We start from the raw sequence: 15,924 nt of genomic DNA on the forward strand, positions 1-15,924 counted from the left end.
GGGGGGGGGACAGATGTGATACAAAGAGTCTATAGTTGAGACCCTGAGTTTGATCACTAACATCACATTACCTCCCTGTCTTTAGCATGACTGGTTGTGAGGAAAAAAATGGCCCCCAAAAGAAGAGCAGTCCAAACAACCCAAAAACACAACCCAATTATGTTGGAAGTTGATAAAAATGCAGAAAGGAAATTGTGTAAGTGGGTGAGTTTATTTGCAATCGGCAAGGCATTATATCACACTCAGAATAAAAGTCTTGTCTTTGAAAACATCTCTTAAAATTAAATCTAAACACTAGCCTTCTACTTGTGTAAGTTCTGCTGTCACTTATGCAATGGTCTCTTTCATATTGTTTCCATTCAATTAAGAACCAGGAGAGATCCAAGAAAACAAAAGACTCAGTGCTTTTTCCAGGACCTCAATCTATACATTACCTTCCAGGCATGAACCCCTACTCTGTTCTGCTCACCAAATGCAGGATTGCTAGCCCCTATCCTCAGATATACCCTGGGAGCCTTTCCTGCCCTAATGTTAAATTTCTTGTCAAATTATCGGGATCTATATATATAGATATAGGTATATCTATATATATCTATATATGTGTATACATATATATATATATATATCCCCTAATAAGAAATCAAAAATAAGGAATGAAAGATGAAATGACTACTTTGGAAGAAAGCACGAGGTAAGAAAAAACAAACAAAATTTTGAGGTCATTATCTCTCTTGGGTAAATTTAGTGAGGACATGTCCAGAGGGAAGGTGAAATCTTCATGGGAAGTTTCAATGTGTCCTTCATTACCATGAATCTCAATCTAAAAAAAAAAGGCCAAGAAAGAGGCCAAAGGTATTCTATGAGGGCTGGAGCAATAGTACATCTTGCTTTGTACGTAGGCAGCCTCAGTTCCATCTATAGCACCACATACGGTTTTATGCGCACAGCCCAGGTGTCAACCCTGAGTACTATTCGTCATGATCCCAAAACAAACACAATTTTCAAAAGGTTTTATTTTAATGGTCTGTATTTTAATATCATTTAAGAGGATTTTGTCTAACAAGTCAGATCTTTATCCCTCCCTTAGAAGCTCAGATGTTGAAACTTCTATGGAACTCAGCTGAGAATACTACATCACCATTCCAAGCACAGAACTGAAACTAAAGCGCAGAAGCTGCTTGTAATTGTTGCTGCTGGGCCAACATTCTCCACTTCGGAGCACTAGCTGCCTAATGAGGGTGAGGACAGGACAATGAACTCAGTAGCCTGAGCCAGACTAGTTAGAGACACGCAGGAGCTTGCCCATGTGGTGGACACAGGAATCAAAGATTCTTTGTGTTTTCATAGAATAGAGACAGGTGGCTGTCTCATTGGTTCATCTCCCGAGAAAAGCATTTTCAGCTTCCTCTCCCAGTCCTCCAAGAATTCATTCAGGTCTGAACACACCTTCTCAAGAGTGCCAGAGCCTCACAATGAAACTGCCTGTGTCCTCATCTTTCAATCAGACTGTGATGATCCTGGCTCACACAAGGTACAGTCAATGCACAGCATGGTGAGGAATTTAGAATAACAGGTTTCTAATAAATTTAAGTGACTTGCTCATTTACATATTCCTATGAGGCAGGGTCAACTTTTCCTTAATATCTGAAATCAGTGCCTGTAACATACATATATATGGATATTTATGTTTCTATAGCTGCTGTACCTGATCACACAACTTACTTATTTCTTGTTCTCCAAGGCTATTGTCATCTTGATCTTTTTTGGATTTGAGCCATGCATGGTATTCTGCATTCAGAACAATTTCCTGACAGTGCTCAGAGGGCCATATACTGTGAAGGGGATGGCACTTGGGTCAGCTGCATGTAAGGCAAATATCCTACCCTCTGTACTAGTGCTCCAGCTATCCTTGCCTTCATTTCTGATCAGTTCTATAGCCAAAGCCAGTGCAGTGAGGACTCAAGCAACTTGCATAAATAGAGACAGTGAAAAATAGAATAGACTACCTGTGTGCAATCCAGAATCATTTTGTCCCCAAGAAGTTTTTATCAAAAAGTGGCATACTTGCTCTCTTTCCAGCATGCTTAAAAGTGCTGCTTAGTTTTTCCTGCTTAAAGTTACTAAAGCAAAGGTACTAGTTTAAGTAACAGATATTATTTTAATATGTAGCAAGTTCTCCACTTGCTCATGCAAGGTCTATGCAAAAGTGAGGTCCCTGGCAACAGGCTTCACTCATGTAGTGAAACTAATGTAGTTTAGAATGTGATTTGGGAAAACAAATGCCTCTATGCTTAGTGCTAATGCCTACACTGACTGACATATTCTACTCAGAATGTTCCTTCTTGATGTAAAGAGATATGTTGAAGTACCTTCAGAGGTTCTGAAATATTTATTCTGATAAACTAGCTGTGATTTTCAGATGGATACCCATATTATCTGCACATTAGCTTATATTTTTCCTATTGCTGATGAGTCCTGGATAACTTATAAGGAGGATCAGAGCCCAGAGCAAAGCAATAGGGTTTTTGCCTTGCACATAGCTAACCTGGGTTGAATTCTCAGCATCCCAAATGGCTCCTGAGCCTGCCAGGAGCGATTTCAGAGTGCAGAGCCAGGAATAACCCCTGAGTGCTGCTGGGTGCGGCCCAAAAACCAAAATAAAAAGTAACATAAAGAACAGATAAGATCTTCTTAATGTAGAATAATGAGGAAACTTTTAAATGTCAAGTGATAAAAGAAATTATAAATCACTCAAGGGTTAGCTTTAGCTGTCAGATATTGGTTGCCTCAGAAACTCTTTATTCATTTGTTTTGCCACAGATGTTGAGAAACCTGGGGCTGGAAAGACAGTACAGCAAATAGTGTCTATAATTCAGTGCTGTTGGGGGCCATTAGAAACATACACAGGCAGTTCTTGAGAAGCACACAGATCTGGGTATTACATTTAGGGCCCAACATAGGCAAGAAATTAGTTCTAAGCTTTTAAGCTATCTTCCCATCCAATAAACACTACTTTTCAGACAAGTTTTGGGGTGGTGTTATTTTTATTAGTATTTGGTTTGGGGCTGCACCCAACTGTGCTCAGGGCTTACTCCTGACTCTGCTCTGAGGGATCACTTCTGGCAATGCTCCAAGAACCATATGGGATGCTAGGAATAGAACCTGGTCCTGCTAAATGCAAGGCAAGAGCCCTACCCACTGTATTATCTCTATAGCACTTTGGGTGGGTTCAGGTTCAAAGTAAAAATTAGCCAAATTTAGAAAATTTGGTTCCAGAAAGATAGTATAGTGGATAGGACACTTGCCCTGCACATGGCCTACCTAAGTTCATCTCCCCCCAACCCCTACACACAAACACAAAGTATAATGGTCCCTCGAGTATTGCCAGGAGTAATCCCTGATTGATCCCAATGGAGGGATAAGCCCTGAGCACAGCCAGATGGGGCCCCTCCACAAAAATAATTTGAAAATTTCCACATGCCCTTTATCCCCATCACCACCACCTCCCTTACTATTACTTGCTTGTACCAGAGTAAAACATTATTAGTTCCAATCCATGTTGAGATACTGTTATCACTCAAAGTCCACATTTCATATTAGGGGTCACTCTTGCACTTTAATATTCTATAGGTGAGCAAATGTACAGTAACATGAATCCTCAGTAGAGCATCATATGGAGATTCTTCTTACCCATGAATCTTCCTTTTGTATTTTTTTCCCTCTCACTAACCTTGACACTACTGATTTTTCTATTATCCTCACAGTTCTCTTTCACAAATTATACCTTATGGAATCCACAGAGTGTGTGGGGAGACCTGACATTGACAACAACACTTCAAAAGACTGTCTCTAAACAAAGAATATTTTTCCCACATGTATAATTTTATTATTTCTTTAATCAAAATTTTGATATTTTCCTCACATAGATATAGTAGTTTGTTCATTTATGTTGAGTAATTTCTATTTGGCATCCTGATATGAATATTAATGTAATTTCTTTTTTTTTTTTCTAGAAAAGTGTTTTATTAGAGCGGTGATTAAAAAAAATATGGAACGCTTCACGAATTTGCGTGTCATCCTTGCGCAGGGGCCATGCTAATCTTCTCTGTATCGTTCCAATTTTAGTATATGTGCTGCCGAAGCGAGCACTAATGTAATTTCTTTAAATCTGACTTGTTTAGAGGCTAGAGAGATAGTACAGCAGATAGGGTACTGGCACTTGTTCAGATTCGATCCCTGGCATTCCATATGCTCCCTTGAGCATCACCAAGAGTAATTCCTGAGCACTTCTGGGTGTAACTCCATCCCTTCTGTGGCCTCATCATACCTCAAACATATCAAAGATTTGAGAGTTGACTTATAATTTTTCTGCGTGTATCTTTCTTCCATTCTTTTCTTTTTTGACACTATCATTTAAACTATTGTTAATGAAGGGGTGTAAAATCACCCCATACACTGTATCTCTAATAACCCCAGGTGAAAGAGTCATGCATGAAATAATCCAAACTGGGCTGAGGGTGAAACATATATCTTCTGGCAGTCTTCTACCTCTTACTCCACCAAGCTGTCTGCCAGACCGGCCATTTTTATTGAGCACAGAGACCTCCTCTGGGCAGGGACATATAGCTCAGGTTATCCTGAGCCAGTCCCACCCAGGTTTACAAGTAAGGCAATCTCTGTCTTGGGTTTAAATCCAGGTTATTAACACACATACAAAAGAACTAGGGATGATCTTTGTTTTAGGTAAAATAAGGTATAACCTAACAAAGGGGTACCTTGCAAATCTCTTTATCCCCTTTGAGCACTCTGTTCTTATCCAGTGATTAATTCCAAACTCTCATTGTCACAGTGGAATGCTCACTACTCTAACTTCATTCACTAACAGAAAGCAATTTTGAGGGGAAAAAGAGCCACAGCAGGCAGGGGAGTTGCCTTTGCAGCTGACCTGGGTTTCAATTCCCAGCATACCATATGGTCACCCCAGCCACACCAATAGTGAACCCTGAGTGCAGAGCCACGGAATAAGCCTTGAGGACTTCAAGGTGTGACCAAGATAAATAAACAAACAAACAAATAATGTCTGGCTAGTGACAAAAAGAAAAGGAGAATTTCTTTAACGGGTAGTCATAAGTTCTATGCATACAGATTTACCATAGTTTTGTAATGTCAAGAAGAAACACAGAGCCCTGTATTGTTCAGAGTTGCATATTGCAGTCTCGCTTTCGTATTACTTAGAATGTGTCCAAGTTCTCTCTAAAATTTGCAAATTAATTCCTTTCTGTAATTGAGGACTTAGAGTTAATAATTAATAAAACCACTTATTTTAAAGTTTACCACACCCACTTCTAAAAAGCCCTGGGCAGTTTACATATTAACACATAGTTCAAAGGCACACCATTGTGTTTAAGTACTAAATAAAATAGACTAGAAAACATAATGGCATTGATGCTATTAGGGACTGTTAAGGTTTTACCTTTATTAGATGTTCCCCCATCACAGACTTACAGCCTCCCCACACTCAGAAGTGGAGACTCTTGTTCCTGACCTAAGCATAGGGACTGGTCCCACATAATCACAGTATTGACCTGAGTAAGATTGTGGACTTTGGAGCAAGCTGCCTGTACTGGAATCATTGCTATGTATCTTGAGCAAGCTATTAAAAGCTTCTGGGCTTCCTTCTTCTTACTGGACAAATTAGGGATAATAATAGTATTTATCTCATAGGTGAGAATGAAATGAGTTTAGCCTATGTTACACTTAGAACAGATCTGAGCCTTCAGAAAGTGCTAAATAATTATCAGCAATACATATTCAATATTCTTTCAGTATTTGTGAGAAATTCTTCTGACCTTAATAATTATGGTTGTCAAAGTTATGATTCTCCATCCCTTCTGTGGTTCTCATCATACCTCAAACATATCAAAGATTTAAGAGTTGACTTATGATTTTTTTCTTTCTCACTCTCATTCTCCTGTAATCTATCCATGATCTCATCCATGATCATGTGGGAGTCTCTTCTAATACCCAGTATATTTGACACCAATAACACTCCTTAGATATGAACAACTCATCCTTTTCCTTTATTATCTGGAGCTAATCCACTTGTAAAATTTTAAGCCACCAGAGTTCAGCTTTCTTATCAAGAGCTCACTGCTCCAATTTTACCTGTGCTTAGTCATCAGGTTGAGGCTGAGATTTTTCTCCTCTCAGTCTTCCTCTATTTTGGCTTTAATTTGGCATCTCGAGAAGACCTCAGACTCTAAAAAGCATCTTCAAGTTCTTACATTTTTGGTCCATTTTTCTTCTGTAATACTTATCCTGATGTGGGTAAATCCAAACTAGTTTGCTCAAGTTAAGTCACTCACTCTATTCTGGAACTATTAACTCACAGCACACAACCAGAAAGCTTCCTCCAAGGCCCTCATTAGCTCTGCATTTCTTCACAAACCCCTGCCCCACTCTTGTCACATTTAGTGTTCAAGTTATATCAAACCGTACCTAAATATTTCCACTCCAAAGGTCCCTTCTCTGCCTGTCATCTTATTTAAGCATTACTTTAACCTTCCAAAATCATTTTCTTCTCTGCTGCTGGAGGGATCTTTCCAAGTGCTTGTATGGTATGCATATACTTTACATCCTTCACCAACTCCCTACTGCTTTCTAAGGAAGTCTCACACTAGATGTATGCCCCAAAACTCTTCATGACCATGCTTCTATTTGCTCATCTGGATTGTTTCCCGGTCCTTCCAAAACACTCAATGCACTTAGTTACTTGTACTTCATTTACTATTCTATGCTTTTCCATACCCATATGAATCTCCTAGACTACCTCCCTGGCTAGAAATGCCTTCTTCCACCTTTTCTGTTTTTCTTCAGGTTCTGTTCAAATCCCATTTCTTGCCAACTCTGGTACAAAGACTTCCCTGACTCTTCCCCTAGGTTGATAAGATAGCAAAATTTATTTCTCTTCATTGAGAAATGAACAGAGTGTCGTTTATCATTCTATATTTATTTCTCAGTTGTGGTACTTAGCATGCCCAGCAGCAACCATTATGGCTAACTAATTAGTGAATAAGTCTGTGCATCTAATTTCCATAAAGACAAACACTAAAATAGCAGTTCCCTTTACATGTGCATTGGGACAAAAGTATTTAAACTCTAGAGAAACTAATTTCACAGCACCTGTATTATAGAGCAATTGACACCAAATTAGCTGGTAGGCCAAGCTTTTAAGTAAGTGGTTGAGCAAAAACAAGGACTTGATTGACAAGTATCACTGAGCATCACAGGGGGTCTGACAGGATTATCTTCTAGCTCCTTGCTGGCTGCAAGAAGGTTTAAGCACATCCCATTCATTAACACATTCCCTTTCATCAACATGCAGAAGTCAGAAAAAATTCTGCTTCCTGTACCTATCTGTTTAGAAGGCAAAAAAAAAAAAAAAAATCCCTCTCCTAGAACTAACCGTGCTTTCAATTATTTTCTTCTAATATCACTGACAAAAAAATGGATTATATTGATTCTTTTGGGAGAGTTATTTTTGTTTGTTTCAAGACCACTGGCAGTGCTTAATGAACCCTAGGAAGAGCCAGAGATTGAATACCAGTCAACTAGGTGCATGCAAGGCAAATGCCTTCCCCAATTTATTATCTCTTCTGCAGGGTATATTCTAACTGCCTAAAATAATCACAGGCATGAGAAATGGAGGCACTATTTTGGGCTTAAACTGTTGAATTTTACCTGAGTCACCTGAGAGAATAAAACATAAAGACAATATTAATGTCTATTTAAGAGTGAGAATGGGAATGGATACTGGGTAGGGAACCAGCAGTCTTTGCTAAAAATAGATTTATCCTAGAACAAAGGTTGGATTTGAGATCAGAAATCTTTCCTGAGACCCAGCTTCCATGTCAATATAATAAAGTTCCCAAATCTAATGTTTAGTATGACTATGAAAACTAAATAAGGTAACATATAAAGATGTTAACTTAGGATGGATACTCATTCATTTTAAACCATTTTAACCACTTATCAAGTGCTGGGTATGTATGAATGAATGAATGAATGAATGAATGAATGAATAAAGCAAAAATATGGTCCTCCCATTTATGCCATTTATTAAAAATAAATATTAGGATTTAAAACTTCTTGACGTTGCTAAGAAATTCAGAAACACTTTACACTTTGTTTCTGTATTGATGCATCTTGGTTTAAAATAGCACAGAAGTACCACTTGCAATGCTGCTACACCAATCTACCCTGCCACCATGGCCCACACTTTGCTTCCTTATCTTCCTTAGTTCTCAGTTCTAATCATTTCTCAGGGTTTGATTCCATTGAGGACTGTTTAAACCTTTTTCATTTATTCTTATTTATACTCTGCATATGAGTATAATTATGTGGCATTTATATTTAATTTTCTGACTGACTTCACTTGGTAATATTCTCCAATTCCATCCAAGTTACAGCAAACTGAAAGATTTCTTTTATTCATAGTTGAGTAGTATTCAATTGTTTATATGTAACATAATTTCTTTATCCATCATCTGTTATTGGACATCAGGTTGTATTTCATCTTGGTTATTGTAAATAATATTATGATGACCACAGGTATATATTTCTTTTTTATTTATGTTTTGGTGTTCTTTGGCAGAGGTTCAGATATAGAATCACTGGGCCATAAAAAATTTATTTTTGTAATATTTTGAGAAATCTTTAGACTATCTTCTCACAGTCATAACTGTCGTCCACAATTTTTATGAAAATCCTTCAGGGGTCTCAAACTTGCGGCCTGCAGGCTGTTTGCGGCCCTCCGTACAACATTTTGTGGCCCGCAACCAGCCTTCAAATATCGCAGTAGTTGCGGTTATTCGCTTACCAAATAATCACAATAAAAATCGCATTAGTAAGAAAAAAATTGCATTAAACATTCACATACCCCGAGTAGTTCTGTTCGGGGTAAGCAAATGTTTAATGCGATTTTTTTCTTACTAATGCGATATTTTATTGCGAATATTCGGTAAGTGAATAATTGCTAATACTTTGCGCCGAGCGCAGACATCATTTCCGCTGCTCCTGCCCGCTGTCCCTTGCATTATCAGAGGCCTAAGGGAGAGAAGGGAGAGAAGTTTACTACAGAATTAGATTTTGTCATACCTTCATCATGACTTCATCAAAGCCTGCAGTGAAGAGAAAGACTGATGACGAGCACAGACAATTTCAGGAAAAGTGGGAGAAGTAGTATTTATTTGCTGAGCACAGGGGCATCCCCACATGTCTTATTTGCTCAGAGAAAGTTGCAGTGCACAAGGAATACTACTTGAAACGCCATTATTCAACTAAACATGCTGAAGAATGTGCAAAATATCAAGGAAATGAGCCAAGTGGGTTGCCAGTCTTAAAGCATTTCTAATGAGGCAACAAGATTTCTTCAAGAAAGCAACCAAAGAGAATGCTGCATCAGTTGAAGCTAGTTACATGGTTAGTGAGATGATTGCTAAGGCAGGGAAACCATTCACAGAAGGAGAGTTTGTTAAAAAAAAATGCATGTTACAGGCTGCAAGTATTATCTGTCTGGAAAAGAAAGGTCAGTTTAGCAAAATCAGCCTTTCTGCCCACACTGTGGCAGAGCGCATTTCTGACATGTCAAGTGACTTTTATCATCAACTGTGTGAGAAAGCCAAATGTTTTGAGGCATACTCAGTTGCTCTTGATGAGGGCACAGATATAACAGACACTGCACAGCTCACAATTTATGTCCGTGGTGCTGATTGCAATTTTGAATTGACAGAGGAGCTACTCACAATAATTCCAATGCATGGCCAGACCACCGCTAATGAGATGTTTCAGCATGTGTGATGCCATTGAGAATGCAGGTTTGCCATGGAAGAGGTTTGTTGGAGCGCCATCGATGACAGGGAGGAAAAATGGACTGGTGGCACTTGTTCAAAAAGATTTGAAGATGAGGGTGTAGAGAAGGTCATTGCTCTTCACTGCATTATCCATCAGCAGGCCCTTTGCAGTAAATGCCTGCTATGTGACAATGTGATGTCTGTTGTTGTGAAATGAATCAACCAAATCAGATCCAGGGGCTTAAAGCACAGGTTCCAAGCTTTTTTAGAGGAAATGGAGTCAGAATATGGAGATATGCTCTATTTCACCGAGGTACATTGGCTCAGCAGGGGAAATGTCCTGAAAAGATTTTTTGAGTTGAGAGAAGAAATGAAAGCCTTCATGGAGAAGGATGGGAATGCTGTTTCTGAGTTGAGTGATCACAAATGGCTCATGGACTTAGCTTTTCTTGTTGACATCACACATTAGGTGAATGTACTAAACAAGATGTTACAAGGCCCTGGGCAGCTTATCAGTGCTGCCTTTGACATCGTGAGAGCATTCTCCACAAAACTTGTGTTATGGAAATCCCAGCTCTCTCAGAGAAACCTTTGCCATTTCCCAGCATGCAATGAACTTGTGGATGCAGGCATACCATTCAGTGGTGAGAAATATTTTGATGCTATTTTTAAGCTAGAGAAGGAATTTTATCACAAATTTGCAGACTTCAAAAAGTACAGAGCCACTTTCCAAATTTTGTGGACCCCTTTTCCTTTAATGTGCAAGATGCCCCTCCTGTGCTTCAAATGGAGCTCATTGACCTGCAATGCAACTCTGATCTTAAAGCCAAGTTCTGGGAGATTAGTGGAAAAGCAGACATGCATGGGCAATTTTTGAGAGAATTACCCCCCAGCTTCCCTGAGCTTTCCCGAATGTTCAAGCGTACCCTGTGCCTTTTTGGGAGCACATATTTTTGTGAAAAGTTAATCTCCATATTGAACTTCAGTAAGTCAAAGTTCAGGTCTAGACTTTATGATGATCATCTTCAAGCCATACTGAGGGTCTCAACTGCTTCCTCTCTAAAGCCAAATGTGGTTCAGATTTGTGAGAAGAAGTGCTATCAAGTCTCTGGCAGCAAGGAATAGGCAAAATATGCCATGTTCAGAAGAACTGTTCATGATCTTCACTCAATGTTCTATTCATGTTCAGAAGAAATAATTAAAATGTTAATAATGACATTTGAGGACGTTTTTTGTGAAATCCCTTATTCCACTCTGCCTCACCCCGACTTTCCCTCCTGTGGCCCCCCAGTAAATTGAGTTTGAGACCCCTGCTTTACTTGACTTTTTTTACGATTGTCTTCTAAAAATTCATCCCCAAACACTAAGTTACTTCCAAACTTCTAATACATAAAATTATCACATTTGCTACTTTGTTTTTCATTGTTCAGTCAATAATACAAATGTTAGAAACACATTCTATTCAATGTAGCTATAATTTATTCAATTCCACACAGTAACTACTATATAATAAATTGTTGGTATTTATGGTATTCCATAAAAACAAAATATATGAAATGACAAAACTTACAAATCCATCCTATTCTAAGATGTTTTGAAGACTCAAAGAAGTTTTCATTTCTTCTTTAACCATCTAGTCTTTTAATATATAGTTATGAGCTATATTTTAGTTGATTGAGTCATTTGAGAAAGACAAGCAAAAAAAAGTGCAAATTCTATGTGTGGAAAATTGAGGACATCTTTTTATCTATTAATTCTTACAAACAGCCTGACACAGAGTAAATAAATGTCAATGTATGGTTATTGAAGAGTCAAACACATAAAAGAAAAAAAAAAACATAATGGACAGTTTCTACCCTTCTATTAAAGGAGAAATGATTTGGGTCACACTCTTGGTGTTCAGAGGCTATTCCTGGTTCTGTTCTCTGAAATGAGCCCCTGCAGTTCCCAGAATGTGGTGCCAGAGCTCAAACCCAGGAGGTCATCTGCATACAAGGCAAGTGACTTAACCCTCAACACCCACTGTTTCAATTCTAATTATTTCCATCCCATCCTGTCACCAGCTCACCAGTGCCATCAACACTTTTAAAGCATACATTTCTTTTCCAAATATTTAAGCACCTAATACCTGCAAGCACTCCATTTTTAAGGATATGTATGGCTTGTAATTTTAGACTGAGTAGAGTAGATGGGGCTGGGAAGATTTTTTTTGTTTTTGGGGGGCCACACCCGTTTGATGCTCAGGGGTAACTTTTGGCTAAATGCTCAGAAATTGCCCCTGGCTTGGGGGGGGGCATATGGGATGTGGGGGGGGGGGGATAGAACCGAGGTCCTTCCTTGGCTAGCGCTTGCAAGTAAGACACCTTACCTTTAGCGCCACCTCACCGCCCCCAGGGCTGGGAAGATTTAAGAAGATTTAATAAAATATATATTGTTCAGATGAGACAAAATGCCCTGAGACAATAAAGCCAGGAAAGAGACCTGAAAGGAATAGGAGATTGTTGGTTCTAGTGTATTGGCAAGTTCATAGCCTCTCTTTGAGAATAGTGACCTTTGAATTAAGAATGAAAATGAGGGTGGAAACCAGAGGCTTTTGACTCTGAGAGAGGAGACAGGGTTAAGATGTGAGGCAATCTGGAAACAAATAGCAAAGTTGGCACCTAATTAGTGCTAGGAAACAGGGCAGAAAGGGGAGGAGAGAAGGGGTAGACTAGTCTGCAAGGCTTCTTAAGGGACTTAGTTTTGTAGTCTAAGTGAGATTAAGGATTTTTTGTTTTTATTTTTGTTTTGGGGCCACATCCGTTGACACTCAGGGGTTACTCCTGGCTAAGCACTCAGAAATCGCTCCTGGTTTGGTGGGAATATATGGGTCGCTGGGGGATCTAACAGGGGTTCTTCCTAGACTAGTGCTTGCAAGGCAGACGCCTTACCTCAAGGATTTGGAACTAAAGAGTAACATCATCTGGCTTGCAGATTTTTTTTCATTGCTTTTAAGAAGAGATGAGAATGGGAAGTTATAATAATGAGATCTATTTGAGGATTATTGAAATAATTCAGGCCAGAGATGTGGTGGGTGCCTGAGAAGGTAATGACAGAGGTGAGAAGTGGTCAGTGTTTCTAACATTCAGCTGTGCTCAGAGGCTACCGCCAGTAGGGTATTTGGGGGAACCATGCAGGGTTAGGGACTGAACCCAGGCTCCCTCCCACATGCAAGGCATGAACTGCAGCCTTTTGAGTCATCTACCTGATCTTTGACATACTTCAAAGACAGACACAAAGTTATTGCTGTGGACTATACAGACATAGATAAAGAAGGGACAAGAAATATGGTGCTTTTGACTCAGTTATAGTTCACTGAGAAGACAGGTCGCTTGGTCACTGGTCAGATACAGGTGAGTTTCCATTCAGGCCATATTACATCGGTAGTTGTTTGCAGTCCATATGAATGAAGTACACAGTAGGTACATGAGTGATAAAGGTCAAAAAGGACCTAGAAGCTGGAGAAATAAACTTGAGGGCTATTAGCATGTAGATGGTACTTAAGAGTTAAAGATAGGGCTGGAGAGATAGCATGGAGGTAAGATGTTTGCCTTGCATGCTGAAGGACAGTGGTTTGAACCCCGGCATCCCATATGGTCCCCCGAGCCTGCCAGGAGCCATTTCTGAGCATAGAACCTGGAGTAATCCCTGAGTGCTGCCAGGTGTGACCCAAAGCCTCCCCGCCCCCCCCCCCAAAAAAAAGTTAAACATAGAACAAGATATGGAGGTAATATCGCTAGAAAAGAGGTCCAAGGCCCATGTTTTGAGGCCTAAAAATATTAAGAAGTCAATGAGAAGAAACAAAATCCAGGCAGGGGTGGGAGGGCTGGAGTTCTTTGAGGTAAGAAAGTTCCAGAGGCATGCATGGAAAAATAGTGCCTTGCTCAAATTTTAAGAAAGGAAAAGTGACCCATAAAGTCAACTTATGCTCAGGTTGATGTCAATACACATAATAAGGGTGACTTGACAAAGGCAATTTGGAGGCATGATGGAGAGGAAAGCCATGGGAGCAGTGATTCCAGAGAAAGGATGGGGAAGAAATGTAACATTCTCTTGAGACTTTCTACTTCAACTTGATCTGAAACCAGACAAACCTTGTAATACCACTCTTTATTCATTAAAATAAATAAATCTGTACAAAATACAACCTGGAATGCGAGAAATCTAAAAATCTAAGTAAACTTTATCTCATCTCAGAAGAACAGAACAGGTAAAAGTCAGGAAAAAATCCCACAAATGTACAAGAATTTGCTCACCTCTTACAAACAGAAAGAACCACCAAGAAGATACTGAAGTAGCAATCGTGGGAGGAAAAGTAATAGCCCAGATGAAAGGCTACCAGCCTCTGATTTAGTAATATAAAGCCAAAGGAGCTTCCTTGGTCTGTAAGTAGAATTTCCTCCTCCAGTTTGTAAACAAGAAAGTAGTTGGAAAAGTAAATGAACTCAACGTTATGCTATTCTCTAGAAAAACCATTTATCTCAGGAGAACTTTAACCCCAAGAATCAATTCACCTGTCTGATTCATCCAGGATCAGCACAGGGATTCCCAGATAATGCAGCTCTGTTTCAGAGAATACTTGGTAGGATTCTACGAATTTCAGAGAAGTTCAGAAGGACAGGGGGTATCTGATCCTTATAACTGCCTGGCTCTCACCCTATGAGAACATTGTGCCAAAAATGATACCAAAAAGAAGGACTGGCAAGCTGCCGGCAAACTTACACTTTTGGATGATCTCCAATGGCTGCCTGCCGTCAGAACAGGTACTGAAGAAAATAAAGCAAACTTCCTTCTAACAATATAAGGGTTTGCCAAATCACTACAGCACAACCTCAGTATGCTCCATTGTAATAAAAGATTAATTTTCTAATAAGATGCACCACAACTCAGCTCAGATGAAAGTTCAGATGAAAACAATGCTCAGAATTAATAAGCAGGAGTCAGTATGTGGAGGAATACTTGAACAAATAGTTTTATGGTATAAAGTCCAGTTATTGTCACAAATGAGAAACAGAAAGAGATAAGGAGAAACCATTTTTATCATATGGATTGAGTCATTTCTGTAATTTAAATATTCAATCTGCATAACTATTTTAGCAGCTAACACAAACTGTAACACTTATTGCAGTAAATCCCTTTTCTGGTTGGTTTCATTTTTTTTCTGATGGGGATTCTATGTCCTTGCTCCAAAAACAAAATGCAACTGGAGACTTATTTTTTCTTCTTAATCAGAACCTTTAAGCATGAGGTAGAGAGAGAAAAAAGTGAACAAATTTTTCTTGCTCTCTAACTAGGTACAGTGACATGCATAGTAACTATAACCTTAAACTTAAATTACAGAGTCAAATTAGAAAATAACAGTACCGGGGCCGGGCGGTGGCGCTGAAGGTAAGGTGCCTGCCTTGCCTGCGCTAGCCTTGGACGGACCTCGGTTCGATCCCCCGGTGTCCCATATGGTCCCCCAAGCCAGGAGCAACTTCTGAGCACATAGCCAGGAGTAACCCCTGAGCGTTACCGGGTGTGGCCCAAAAACCCAAAAAAAAAAAAAAAAAAAAAAAGAAAATAACAGTACCTTAAAAATAATGTAAGGAAAGAAATATGAGAAAATGTTTAGCATATCACATATTCTTTCACTATTAAGTATATATATATATCACAGTTGATACCCCGGTGTCCCATATGGTCCCCAAGCCAGGAGCGATTTCTGAAGGCATAGTCAGGAGTAACCCCTGAACATCACGGCTTGGGGACCATATGGGACACCGGGGTATCGAACTGTGATCCATTCTAGGCTAGCATGTGCAAGGCAGATGCCTTACTGCTTGCGCCACAGCTCCAGCCCCTCTATTAAGTATATTTGTATTTTTTAAGTTATCTAGATAATGTGGTGCCTGACAAATGTGTAAAGGCTAAAATAAAAAGAAACAAGAGATTATACTATAGGTAACACTAAATGAATAATTTAAGCAAAATTTTATATCTTTTATACAAAAGTTTTATATCTTGTATATAAAATAGTTTATGCTTAAAATAT

The 15,924-nt window shown here is 39.2% G+C and overlaps 1 non-coding gene across 1 annotated transcript; it reads right to left on the reverse strand.

The window, feature by feature from the left end:
* Positions 1-4,042: 4,042 nt before the first annotated feature.
* LOC126005516 (U6 spliceosomal RNA) lies at positions 4,043-4,149 on the reverse strand. Its single transcript, XR_007494568.1, has one exon. It is a non-coding gene; the product is annotated as a U6 spliceosomal RNA (small nuclear RNA).
* Positions 4,150-15,924: the final 11,775 nt, after the last annotated feature.

Source organism: Suncus etruscus, chromosome 3 (genome assembly GCF_024139225.1).
Source record: "Suncus etruscus isolate mSunEtr1 chromosome 3, mSunEtr1.pri.cur, whole genome shotgun sequence".
Taxonomy (NCBI): Eukaryota; Metazoa; Chordata; class Mammalia; order Eulipotyphla; family Soricidae; genus Suncus; species Suncus etruscus.